Source organism: Apteryx rowi, unplaced genomic scaffold, assembly GCF_003343035.1.
Source record: "Apteryx rowi isolate R43461 unplaced genomic scaffold, aptRow1 scaffold_509, whole genome shotgun sequence".
NCBI lineage: Eukaryota > Metazoa > Chordata > Aves > Apterygiformes > Apterygidae > Apteryx > Apteryx rowi.
In genome coordinates this window covers 598241-611396 of record NW_020450771.1, presented here as the reverse complement: position 1 = coordinate 611396, position 13156 = coordinate 598241, and the positions used below count along the sequence as shown (strand labels likewise).

Sequence of the window (13156 nt, the reverse complement as noted above, 5' to 3'; positions counted from 1 at the left end):
TTCTTCACTCCAGCTTACACTGTATGTGGAACAAAGCCAGCCTCGCAAGTACGATAGGTTTAACACACAAATAGATCTGCAGTAGTCACTGTTTTGAAACGTTCTCTTCAAACCCTTTGGGGAAATTAATTATTTAACAGCCCTGCATAGGATATATTTGTCTCACATTTGAAGGCTCCTCTTCTTCTTTTTCCCCAAGGAGTTTAGTAATACTTCTATGTTTCAACAAACCAATAGTTCCACGTGGCAAGGAGACCAGTCAGTACAGATAACAATCAAGCATGCGTTTCCTCTTGCCCTTTGTCCTCCAGAAGTGTCCCCAAAAGCCAGCATGCAATTCCTTGTTGAAGGCCTAATAAGGCATCAAAGGGAGAAGCAGGAATGACCTTCCAATTGTAATACCAGACTCCAGTGAAAGTGCCTTTCAGATGAAAAAGTTCATCCCTTAGGTCTTTTCTACTTGCATTCATTTTTCATATCTCAAGAAAGTCATACTGCAAAAGTACCCATCTGTAACAGGCACTGCCCATATATGGGAGCAGACAACCTTCCCACCTCTTTTTTGGTCTTTTCTATTTGATTATGATTATAGGATTAAAGGATTTTCCTACAGCAAAACAAGTCACTGACATAAGCTGGAAATAAAGGACAGACTCCCACATCCTCACTCTTATTTGTCACATGAAAGCCAGAGACAGCATCATCATTCCACCCAGCCTGGGCCAAAGTGCTCAGTAGTATTTTCAACCTTCTCACACTGTTCAAAGGAACAAACTTTGAAATGGGGTAACATAGCAATCTTAAGGACTGCAATATCCTACATAAAGCAGGCAGAACCTAGCAACCCACTGATCTTAATGGAGGCCCAATTTCTATCTTTCCAACAATTAAGAAGAACTTTTCAAGGGCTGACTCATGTGGCATGCATCAAGTAGCAGCAAAGGTCAGCTCCTGTTTTCCCATCAACTCTAAGTCACTAAGTCCGGTAGTGTAACTCACACAGCTTGGGATGTCCCCAGCTTGGCCTTCTGCTCACCTACACTTGCATAAGCAAATGGGCCATTTATCAGCAGTCACCTGCTCACCACACGCTAGAAATCTAGGACTTCTTTTCAGAATAAAGTCCAGCTTTCAAGGACTCATGGATTTGCCATTCCAACCTTTCAAGTTCTCCTCTGAGAACTGCGTACACTTATATGAAGCTACTAGCTGTTGCCATACAACTAAGGACTGTATTTTTGGATATTTAAATCACCATCCAGGAAATCTTGAATTTTAGGCAGGAATTAATGCAGATTTCTAGTGCTTAGGCAGAGCCTATGAAGACACAAGGAAGAAACTTCAGGGTAAACTTGATTCCAACCAGAAATTTCCTGAATTCTTAGTGTTTGGAAAAATACTGGAAATGTAGCACCATACCAAAAATGAAAGTGCAATGTGGCCTCAGGTTTAAACTGCAGATAAACTAAGAGCATCTGGAAAATAAAATAGTTGACATCCCTTTTTAGTTATTTATCACATCATTAGTATCTCTCTCCTGTATGAACATAAAAAGCAATACGTGTTCAAATAATAATAATACTATAACTGGTATATTTTGGTGAGTAGGACACCTCATTGATAAAAATTAAACTAGGAAAATCAATTGCATTCAACCTCTGAAAATATATATGGCCCAGCCAGTGAAAGCACTTTTCTGAATAAAGAAAGGTTAAAATTTCCTTCTCTGTCTTTTGCCTTTGTACAAAGAATAGTATTACAAAATGGAAGGTCAAAAAGACCCTACAGATAAGGATCTGTTATTCCCTTCAAACTCAGATCATTTAATTTCTCTCTGTAGATTGCTTTCCAGTATAAAGTCTTCAGCCAGCTACAGAGTATTAGCACATTGCAAGTGTTTGGATAAGACCCTAAAACAGCAAAGAAAAAGGCCTAGAAAATTACAGAGAATGTTACCAGTTTGTTCAAAAGACTCTCCACAGCAGCAAAATTATTTTAACATGAACCATGCCAAAAGCTTCACAGCTGCAGATCGCCCCTGCCTTCCCAAAAAACAAGGTTAAACTTCTTTAGGGGCAAGTGCCAGAAATTAAGTCTATATTTCTTTGCCTAACACAATAAGATACATTCATTCATTAAAATTTTTCATTAGCAGAACATATTGATTTCTGGATTTTTGGTCTTAACTACAGTGCCACCTAAGTACCAGTGAGCAGTGAGGAGAAATTTATATGCAATGAAAAACCCTGATGTATTAGGAAGCTTACTCATGTTTTAATCTTAAAAAAAACAAAAACAACAAAAACAACAAAAACAAAAAACCCAACACTCATAAATGCGATATACTGGAGATTCAATTTAGACATACAGCTAAGTAAAACGAGGAATAATCAGGCTGAGGTGCATCTCCCCCTTCTTTAACATCATGATGTAAAGGAAATGTTAGTTATTGACTAACATTATGCAATTTACCTGCATGCAGGAAAAGCACACAAATTTAAAATACTAATTAAAGTGGGCTAACAGAAGGGCAAAATTATCTGCCCAGAAACAATTGCACTGTAATCTCTAATATCTTTATTCCTTTGTAGTTCCTTATTTTGTTCTGAACACTATTTCAGCAATGACGTAAAGGGGTCTGGCAAAAGAGTAGCTACCTCCCAAAAAACAAGCAGCCTAAAGAACTGTTTGGCACATATTTCCATTTGGTTTCTTATCCACACTTACAGGATTCCTAATTCTAAACACTGAGTTGAAAGAAAACCCACTCCACAACACTTGTTACAATGTGGCTTTCAGACTTTTGAGAGAGGGAGAGGCAGAAACACCTAGACGTAAACTTCCATACACTGCCCAAAAGGGAGCAGGGCAGAGGAGGATGCGATTCTACAGCCAACCCACAGCAAACCCCAGAACAGAGACAAGACTCATTACACCTCACCTGGATCTTAAACCTGAGGACGTATTCCTTGAGCAAACACAGGAGACATTCAAAATTCCTCCAGTAGTTCTGCCTATAGAGACAGTGCTCTTCCCCAGACAGGGTTGGGTTACTGCCAGTTTGTGTTCGCTTGTAACTGGTGAAGACAGAGATCAATGACCTATTCTCCACATCTTTGCAGGAGGGTTACATAGGATCAAGATGCTACTTTACACCAGCCCTAGAGCTAGGGTGAGGGTTTCTACAAATACACTAAGTCACTTAGAGAGGAATTTGGTCCTCTGATTGTAACATTAGCCCTTAATGAGTAAACAGCTGGAAAACCACATAAGCAAACTTGTACAAACAGTAATGACTTCATATTCTGTGCTGTGACTTGGATCATTAGATCTCATATTCCTGAGTTATATCATGTCAAGTGGAAGAACTTTCACACAAACACTCTAGATTTACCCCAGTTGAGAAATTTAGTAAGCTTTCTGGCCAGATCTAAAGTTTAACAAGAGGTGCTAGGAAGGCCATGTTGTGAGAATGCCAGATACCAAACAGAACATGGTCCRCCTTCTATTGCTTCCCTGCCATCCCTCTCTCCAGTCAGCAGGCTTTCACCATTATCCTTCTTCAGATCAGGAATCTGAGGGAAAAAATGCAGAGGAGCAACCTCTATGTAGGTTCCAGCAACAGCAAAGCAATATCAGTGACAGGCAAGATGCTCTTTTATTAAAAATATACTATTAAATTATTAAAAAGTCACACTAAATGCCTCTCTGGCTCTTCACCAGTCTTGGATAGAGAGCATCAAAATCAAAAATTTCTTTTACATCCATTTTCCTAGAAAGCAGTTCCCTTCTCCTAAACAAGGATATAACAGCCCATACCCCTTCTAAGCTGAACGAGGAACTCAGCTAAAGGTCACATGCAGATGTCATCAAACCAAACCTTCRTAAACAGAACAGCGCTATGCTAACAGTGAGCACCTGCCACCAGTGTACAGCCTTGGCTGATCCACTAACAGCCGCTATCAATATCTGAACCACTGTGATAAATGGATGACAAAAGGCTGGAAGTAGCATAAAATGAAAGGGACTAGAATGTTATTATCCAATACAGTAAGTTACTGTCAGTAACAACAGGGAGACATTTGCAGTGTTTTACTACTCATTCATGGCGATGAACATAATTCAGCTTACAGAGTCAGGAAAAAAGTAGTTCAAGTTGCAATGGATGCAGAGAACAAACGCATTATCTTGCTCTACCTGTGACAGTGACTACCTTCTTCAGTCTTTCAAAATTAAGGTAAAGAAACAATAGCTTTAGTCTCAATGGGGAACTGTACAGATAATCAGTAGCATTGCCACAAGTACAAACTGGGTATAAAAGGAAGCAGCCAGAAGGAAGGTGTTGAGGAATTACTAATAATTACCACTATGTCTGGCCTTAATCAAAAGCCAGTAACAAGTTACCTACACCTGTATAACTGAGGTGTTCATATCGCATTCATTAATGTACTGAATGATAGAGAACACAAGGTCCTGCCCTGCAGGCATACCAGCAAGTCATGGCAAAGGAGGAAGATTTTCTCTCTTATTTGAAGCAAAGAATTATCTATTTGTCAGTTAGGAACAGGAGATGATTCCTACTCCAAAAACAAGACACCTACATATCAAAGCAAAGCAAACTAATATTTTAGTTTTCTAGAGATCTGCCTGGATCCTTTGGAAGACTTCAAAAGGGAGATCAACCATAACAGCAAATATGATTTACCAGGAGGAAACTGTGTGCTATGAGCATGCTCATGTGCACACAGAACCAAGGGGCAAAGGTATAAATCTCAAGGTGGGCTAAGAAGTGCTCTTAAAAGGCATCCACTCATAAAAGCCACAGTGGAGGGACTCTTTCTTATGGGAAAGTTCTTTGACAGAGGTTTCTGAGAAATTTCTCTCTGATATATGCAACCTGAAGCATAAAGCACACGCAAGGATGGAAGACCTTGCTGTTCCTCCTGACTAGGTAGCAACCAAGTCAGCTAAGCAAGAGAGATATCTTTCTTATGTGACCTTGTATTGCTTTTCATTCCTTTATGTATGTCCTTTTATCTCTCAGATTTATGAGCATGTTGACTACTCTGGATGTCAGGAGTCAATGCCTGTATTTGCATTTCATCTTAATCTGGCCTCAGTTAAGTGTGATTCAAAGTAACTGGATAGTAACCAGATGCTCCTCTCTCAAGACATGGCAAATCCATAAATCAGGACATGCTGTCAAGGACCCTTATCTCCCCAATACACCCTTTACTATATGTAAAGGATAGCAGAATGGTTTCTATTTTCAGCTCACAGGCCAGGCAGAGAACAGATACCAGAACAGAAACTTTTCATTTTTAACAACTCAGACAACTCTCAGACAGCAGGATACCGGGGCACATGCCCTCATAAGACAAGAGTACATTCAGCAGTAAAAAGAAAACCTTTTCCAGTCACCTCCCCAAACAAAAATGGCGTGATGTCCTCAATATCCCTAAAATGGATCCTGACTAACTTTATGAATGGCATTATACAGCCTGCTATCTGAAGAGTCGAGAGGTTCCTTTCAATTTTATGGTGTATATACTTAACTCTACTTTTTTTTCTGAGAAGACACAGACCCCAGAATGAAGCAAGGAAGAGCAGGAAACACTTAAATGACATTACACTGATAAAGGCTACTAATATGCAAGAAATGCTACAAAATATTGCACCTTTTAAGAGATGTTCAACCCCAGGCGACTCGTACTGTCTCCTCCTAATGCTCCTCTTCCACTGACTGACTATAGCCAGCAGTATAGGGTTGACAGCAAGCAGGCACTTTATGTCTTAATCCTTTGCTCTGAGACCATTACCGCTCAATCCTTTAATTTCCATCCATTAACTAATTTGAATTTGCTCTCCTTCCACTGACAAACACTGACTTCCCTACTTCCCTAAATAAGAGAGATTTCCCCTCACTAGATTAAACTGTCTCTCTCTTTTTAATCCTACCACAAAGGAGGGAAGGGAATATAGGTGACCATGAATGGCAACATTCAAGTATTTATAACTCTGCTACCTTCTGAAAGCACAGTGGAGAGATTACCACCTTGTACAGGATAAGATAAGAAGCTGGGCGATTGAGGGAAATGAAGATGAATGAAGTTGCCTAAGATGTAGATGCAGAAAACAGACATGGAAGAACAAAACAAAGTGAGATGTTGGACAAAAATCTTCCAATTTTGAAGCCAGTGTACTTCACAGCTTGAAACATTTAATCTTAGACTTCTCAGCATCATGTTGAAAACAAATACTGATATATTTTATTTACCAATAAACATGTTTTCAGAAGATGTACAGTCCAGAGAATTCTTTGCAAAACTGCCGATTACTTGCTTGTAATTGTTTTGGACACACAAAAAATAACCCCCCTAAGATTATAAAATTTACATATACACACTGCTTAAAAGCAAACACCAGTTTTCCCTCACATTAGTAGAACTATTTTCTTTAAAAAACATAAAAGGCAACCTAGTTGTAGGAGTTAATACACGGCTATAGAGTTCATAACTTGTCATATATCATTTTTAATCAGAAAAAAAACCTCCTGCTGCCCCTACTCTGATGGCCTCACTAAATCAGATAACACTTTTTCACATTCTATTGTCCTTGCTAGCAATAAAAAGTGAGATCACTCCCTATCACTTTGCTCATTTGTCACTAGATCATTTTTATGATGCAGTGCTAAGTATGCTACTAGATTATTTATAGGAAGGAAGGCAAAGCAAGTTAGAAAATTAGACATTACCATCTGATGGCATATATAGGCTCTTCTCTGCTCCAACTGTATTTTATATGAAAGTCTGTCACTTACAATATAGCCAGAAAAAAATGTAATTTTCAGAAGGAAAAAAAATTTTTTCAATGATATTCATCATTCTAGTAAAAATAGATTTTAGAGAGAGCTAATAATCTATACTATTACACACAGCTCAATGAACAACACAGATGTCCCAAACTTACAAGCAGGAACCCCCCCCACAAATCTGACATATAAAGCTGTACTTTAGATTTGCAGGAAACATGAGAGGAAACCTAAGGCTACATTACAGACAAAAGACAGGAGAACAGTTTATACAGAAATACTCAAATAGCCCAAGTACCCAAAACAAAATAGCCACGGTCTCATGGATCTCAGTTCAGGCTGCAAAAAACACCTTACTGCCTAGGTAGGTACTTGGGCAACTTGCCTACTAAGATTTCTGTGCTGCTGTAACCGTGCTGCCCTCAGTAGCAGAGTTTATCTAGATTAAAACTAACATGGGCACCTGCATGTACACAGGCATGTACATAGTACACTGTATCTCTGCAGTCATCCCCACAGAGCAGCTTGGGGGAAAACAAGGAAGGCTAAAGCAACGGACTAGCACTTGGAAGGTTCAAATCAACATTTTCCCTTTGTATGACTATCAAATCTGGGCTCCAGTTTACCCTGCTATTTGTTGCAATCTTTGCATAGTTCTTCCTAAGACTCAAAGGGATAAATGTGTTGTGTGGAAACAAGATGGCAAAGGTTCATCAGGACAAGCAGTAGCACCTGAGGGAAAATCATCCCATACACAGCACTGAGAACAGCCTTGCAATGAGGCTAAGAAGGCACAGTCCAAAGTGCCCTATGAAAGCTCTTTGTTGCATCTATGTTGACAAGCATAACTCACTTTGCATTATAGAAAAAACACCACAGAATTATATTAAAGACGCTGTGGTATACTCTGAACAACAGCAAACTTTACAATAAGGTATCTTGATGCACATGCTGTCATTTCAAGGGCATTAGTTGGCCAAATTTTGTTTGTCTTATATATGCACACATTTATTCCTTAATCCACCAACTGGGTAAATTTCATTAATTTCATTAATTCTTTTTAATCTCCCCAGAACAAGCAGGAGCTTGTATTTGCCTGGTGAGCAGACCAAAGAGCCTGCTTCTTCTGCACTGTAAGATGGTGGTAGAGGGGAGTGGTGAAGAAAGAAGAAAGCTCTGCGTGGCAAGGGCCCTCTTGTTTCCCACCCCACCCCTGCCTGCCTACTCCATTGCTCTGGAGCAGAGAATTCTCTTCTCTCTGCCATGGCATCAGCTCAATACAAATTGCAAGCAAAGCCAAGGGCTTCTCTGAACTCCAGGTGGGCAGTGCGCTGCATGCAGGGATCCAAATGAATCTAGAGGGTTAACATGGCCCCGATGCTACCACACAGCCTTATTTGGACCCGTAGTTCTCCCCACTGCAAAGTCTACAGTGTATGTAGAAGGAATTACCTTTATCGTCTCATAACAGCTGTCTAGGATGACAAATCTGAAGCAGTTCTCAATTTCCTCTGGTTTTGTTTCTAGAAAGCTTAGTCTTAAGAAGAATCAGTTTCCACCTTGATTTTGCTGCATTCAATGAGAAGTCATCAGAGACAGCTCTTTCCATGCAAACAAGGGCCTTCCCCTCAGACATATATATTTACAAACTGCAACTTACATAGTGTAACTTTATCCACAGGTGTAATAACACCCCTTTCATAACACAAGAATAGGTATTAGTACTGCTATAAATTATTTATAAAGGCAGATTAGAAGCTAAAACAATAGCTTTTAAAACCCCTATGCACCTGCCCATGCAATTGTGTCACTGTCAGCAGATCTTTCGCTTATGCAGCACAAAGTTCACCTTGTGCCACAGTCAGCAGGAGGCCGGTTTGTAACTCACCCTAGGAGCCCAGAGCAGATCTCAGCACAAGGAAAAGCTAATTTTCCCCTAAAGTGTTAGAGGGCAAGTTATCAACCACTGCACCACTCATAGGCAAATGCCCTCTCACATAAAAGCAGGAAGCACCATTAGAGAAGTCATTTGCCTAATGTGTGCATGTCCTACTATCATATCTTAGCACATAGCCGAGTTGCGTCCTGAACAACCAGCAGGTGCCCAGCATGACCTGCTCACCCCCGAGGTAGCACTGAACCAGCCTACACAGCGTTCAAGCACAAGCTGGATCAGGAAATACAAATCACTTTCCCACTGCCACAGCAAGCTACAAAGCTTTGTATGCAAATGGCATCAGACCTGAGAAGATAACCTTCTCCCTCCACATGTTTGGCCAACTTTACAAGCCAGTGCAGAAGAGCTGTCCATTACGGTGCTTTGCAGTCCCCAGATTACAAGAAGGAAGCCATATTTTCACCTCTCCCAGTTCAGACACAGAGAGCATCCACAGGACCCTGAAGGTACTCCACACTAAGTGCTTCCTTCCTGGACATACACACTGGCTTCTCAGTCTTTCGGAAGAGATTGAGTACAAGGTGTCCTTAAGCTGTTATTTAAAAATAAAAATTAGACTGATTGCTTGTCCAACCTATGTTCTAATGCCATCCTCCAAGCACGTTTACTTTTAAAGCTTGTTATTGTTAGCACATGTTATTGAGGTTTGCAAAGTGCAATTTCCTTATTAGAACCGCACCCTGTGGAGTTTAGTACTAGGGAGAATTTATCAGGGGTGTCATTTTAAGAAAGGGGGATAAACAGAGTTGGAGCCAGTCAGCAAATGTGCACTTAGAACCAGAAAATAATGGTTGAAAATTCTTAGCCCAAATGCATTTTTTTTTTTAACTTAAAACACAAAAGCTACGTTTGTCAGAGGGTGTGTAACCCTTACTAATCTCTTAGCTCATTTCAAGAGCACCACAGACAAACAACAAATAAGCTTCCTTCTATTGTTCTTTCCAAGTTGAATGCCTACTCTCTGCAACTCACCGTCTGCATTAGAGGTTGAGACATACAGAGTAAGGATGACTAGAACTAATCATTACCCTGCAGAGATTCATAAAATGGGATAATGACATCAAAACAGGAAAAGTTTTTTGTAGAAAAACATGAAAAGTATCTTGGAGCTATGAAATAATGCAAACTGCAATCTGACGAACAGCTAACAGCTCCCTTGGGAGCAGGAGACTCAAGCTGAACTAGGCCTCCAACCTGCAATTAGGGAGCATTTCTCCAAGCCAAATTTCATAAAAAGCCAGGACAAAAAATTGGCCATTTATATTTCTTCCTCATGAAACACTGTCAACAGAAAGTTCTCCCCAACTCTAATATATAACGAAGCAGTACAGTACAGAAGCCAAACTCACCCTATCTGACCAACCCATGATTCACAACTGGTTTGCAGAAAGACAGCAGCTTCTGGACACCAACTGTTGAAGGTAACTTGGTGTGTGCAATTACACCTGTTATTTTGCCTTACAATCAAGTTGCTGCTCTAGTCAATCCCTTCCACTGTAAATTCAAACTGGGAATCAGGTTTTTGCCTCTTCTCTAACTTGTGTCAATGAGCAGAAGTTCAAAGTCTATAGTGTTAACCTGCTGGGTTGTCAGTTGCTACGGTGTGAAGCTCTAGTGCTCTTACTGTACTAACGGTGAAGGAGTAGCAGCTCACACAGCTACACGTCATCAACTACTAAACCACAGCTATTCCATGTGGCCATTTTGTGGTATGAACACCATTACTTGAGCTAGCCTGACTTGTTCAAGTGGACAGACAAGTGTATCCAACTCAAGACAAACTACTGCAGTGAGGACAAGTCATTAATTACAATGGCAGCTTAGCTTCCTATAGGCACTATGACTGCAGACATTGCACAAGGACAATAAGAATATTATGTTCCTATGTTAGAAAGGAGATGGAAAGAAAAGGCAGAAGAAACCACTACTAATGGAAATTCAAAAACCTTTCCCAAAGCAGCATAGTGTCAGAGATGAAATGCTCTGCCCTGATTTTGTGAAATCACTTATCTCCACCTTTAACATCAAAATGAAACTGAAAGTGAAACTTGCAAGATCTAACGGCAGCTGCTGTTTTCGTTCTGCTCTTAGGCTAAACCATGCCTGCTTTATTTCACTATTTGGCTGCTCCGGTGATTCACACTGTGACAGCCGCTCAAAGCAACATCATGCTTATGACCATTTCAAAGCACACGCCTCTTCATATTCTCCAAGGCTAAGCTTCATGGTCTCAAGCTGTAGAAAGAGCTTCTGTGACTTTCAATAGACTTACATACAGATCCAGCTTAAGTTATTTATTAGTCAGAAAACTGATGCCCCAGAAAGGCATCATCTTACATGTACACTTTATAAAAACACATCAGTTTTGACTAATTGGTCTACTGTAGTTCTTCCAAATACCTTTTTTAATTAAATACCATTTTTCCCTTTTCAAATATCAAGCATATAAGGGTGACTCATACCAAATGCTAGCTTGCAGATCTTTGCTGTAAATCTAAAAAACTGTTTTTAACCTAGAGCTAGTTTGTTCTGAGCATGATTGGGCAAAAAATCGCACAACATGACCTTTTCCAGTGGAGTCAACATTGAAGACTAGATCAACAACCCTGAATAAACAGTTATCTGCCCAGCCAAGGGCAAGCATGCAGTATTACCCACTCTTACTCTGGGGACTGCACTGGCCAGCCCCTGGCATAGACAAGACTAGCTTGAGGGCAGCTTAAAACATTCAATCTAGAAACTCTAAAGTGGTTGATGTCTCTGCACTAAATAGCCAAAAGCAAGAATGCAGCAGAGAGCACTGCATTAAAACAAAAATAAATAATAGTTTACCTATACACAGGTGTTCCTCTATCCTCACAGAAAATTCCCGTATGCACTAAGCATTTCCCTATATAAAGTGGCTTTATATATATACCATGCTACCAGGCAAAAGATAAAGACCTGGCCATATTTATGCCACTGTTCATGCATACGAAGGAATACTACTTGCAAACTCATTACTTCAGGGACATATACACAAACAGTACAAATCAAAGTTTTGAGCATTCCTTTTAATAGAGCAATAATAAAACCATCACCCCCCATTTATTTGGTCCCATACAAGCTGAGACAGCTTTGAACTTTGAGTCAAAGCACAGTTAACAAGAGTCTTTGAACAGTTACAAATCAGAGCCATTGATGAGAGAGAAATTATCCCCAACAGCCTTAAATTCAGGAGATATGGCAGATTTTTCTCTCAACTTCTCCTCAGAAGTTCATTAACAATGTTATCAGTGCTTTCTTCCCCTTTTCAGGTTCCTATTAGCAGACAGAAAACCTGACGGAAATCATTTTGCTGCATTTATTTTGTTGGAGGGCTGTTTTCCTCAGCATAGAATTATTCATACCTCTCAACATTGACAGCGACATGAATAATCTTTAACTAGCAACTTTCGTGGGCCTCAAAAGGCAAGCACTTTGCAACAAGTTCCTTTTTAGAAACTACTTTTGAGTTTCAGAAAGGCCGAGTGTGTCTGGAACACTGACACATAACAGCACGCACCCAGCTGCTAAACGCAGGTACATTATTTTTTCAAAGCTTCTGGGGAAATACTGCTCTGCTGCTAGTTGAGAGCAATTATGTGGAAGTCAGAAGTTGCACTAGAATAAATCAGTGATGAAACTGCAGTCAGAGCAGTTTGGAAAATATAAGCAGACTAATATTATCAAGGAAATTACATATGCTTTGATAATCTATTGCTGACAGGTACAGAATCTACCAACCTTCTACTAACTGAGAAGAAATGAATGAATTTAGGCCCCATTCATTCCACTAGAATTATTTGTGTAGTCAAGTATCAATGAATTGCCATGTCTCCCATAAAGATCTGGTCTTTCTACAGGTAATGTCCCAATCTTACACTCCCCTGTCCCCCAGAAAATCAGAATAATTGAAGCTCCTTCTTGCAGTGTTTACAGGCTACATGCTGTACTCTATATTACAGACGCATCCACTATGTGCTTATACTGCATTCATAAAGATGCAGTTTAAGGTCTGAAATGCCTACTCAAAGAAACAATAGTTTACAACTGGCTTGAGAACGTACCATACTGAATCAAAGTTTTTTTCTGTTTTTACTACTGTTATTTTCTAGTCCCAACCGGTATTCAGATGTGGAACACTTACCAAGATCAAAACCAAAATCATGCATGATAAAAACATTAGCAAAATTATTCCAAGTGACTTTTTAACATTACAAGCTTATGGACACTGCATCTCAGCAAGTTTAGCAATTCTTTGGTCAGTATTGCTCATTTGGCGTAATGTAACGTGATGGACAGCCAAAAGAGAGGCAGCCTTTTTTCATCATCCCGCATCAAGCAAGTACCCCAATATGAAAGAGCAA

At 39.9% G+C, this 13156-nt stretch overlaps 1 protein-coding gene across 1 annotated transcript in view; it reads right to left on the bottom strand.

Annotated features, from left to right (window-relative positions):
* AGPAT4 (1-acylglycerol-3-phosphate O-acyltransferase 4) overlaps positions 1-13156 on the bottom strand; it is a gene marked incomplete at its 3' end in the record, with an annotated part of 74806 nt that overhangs the window by 46062 nt on the left and 15588 nt on the right. The gene's annotated exons all lie outside the window — the stretch shown is intronic.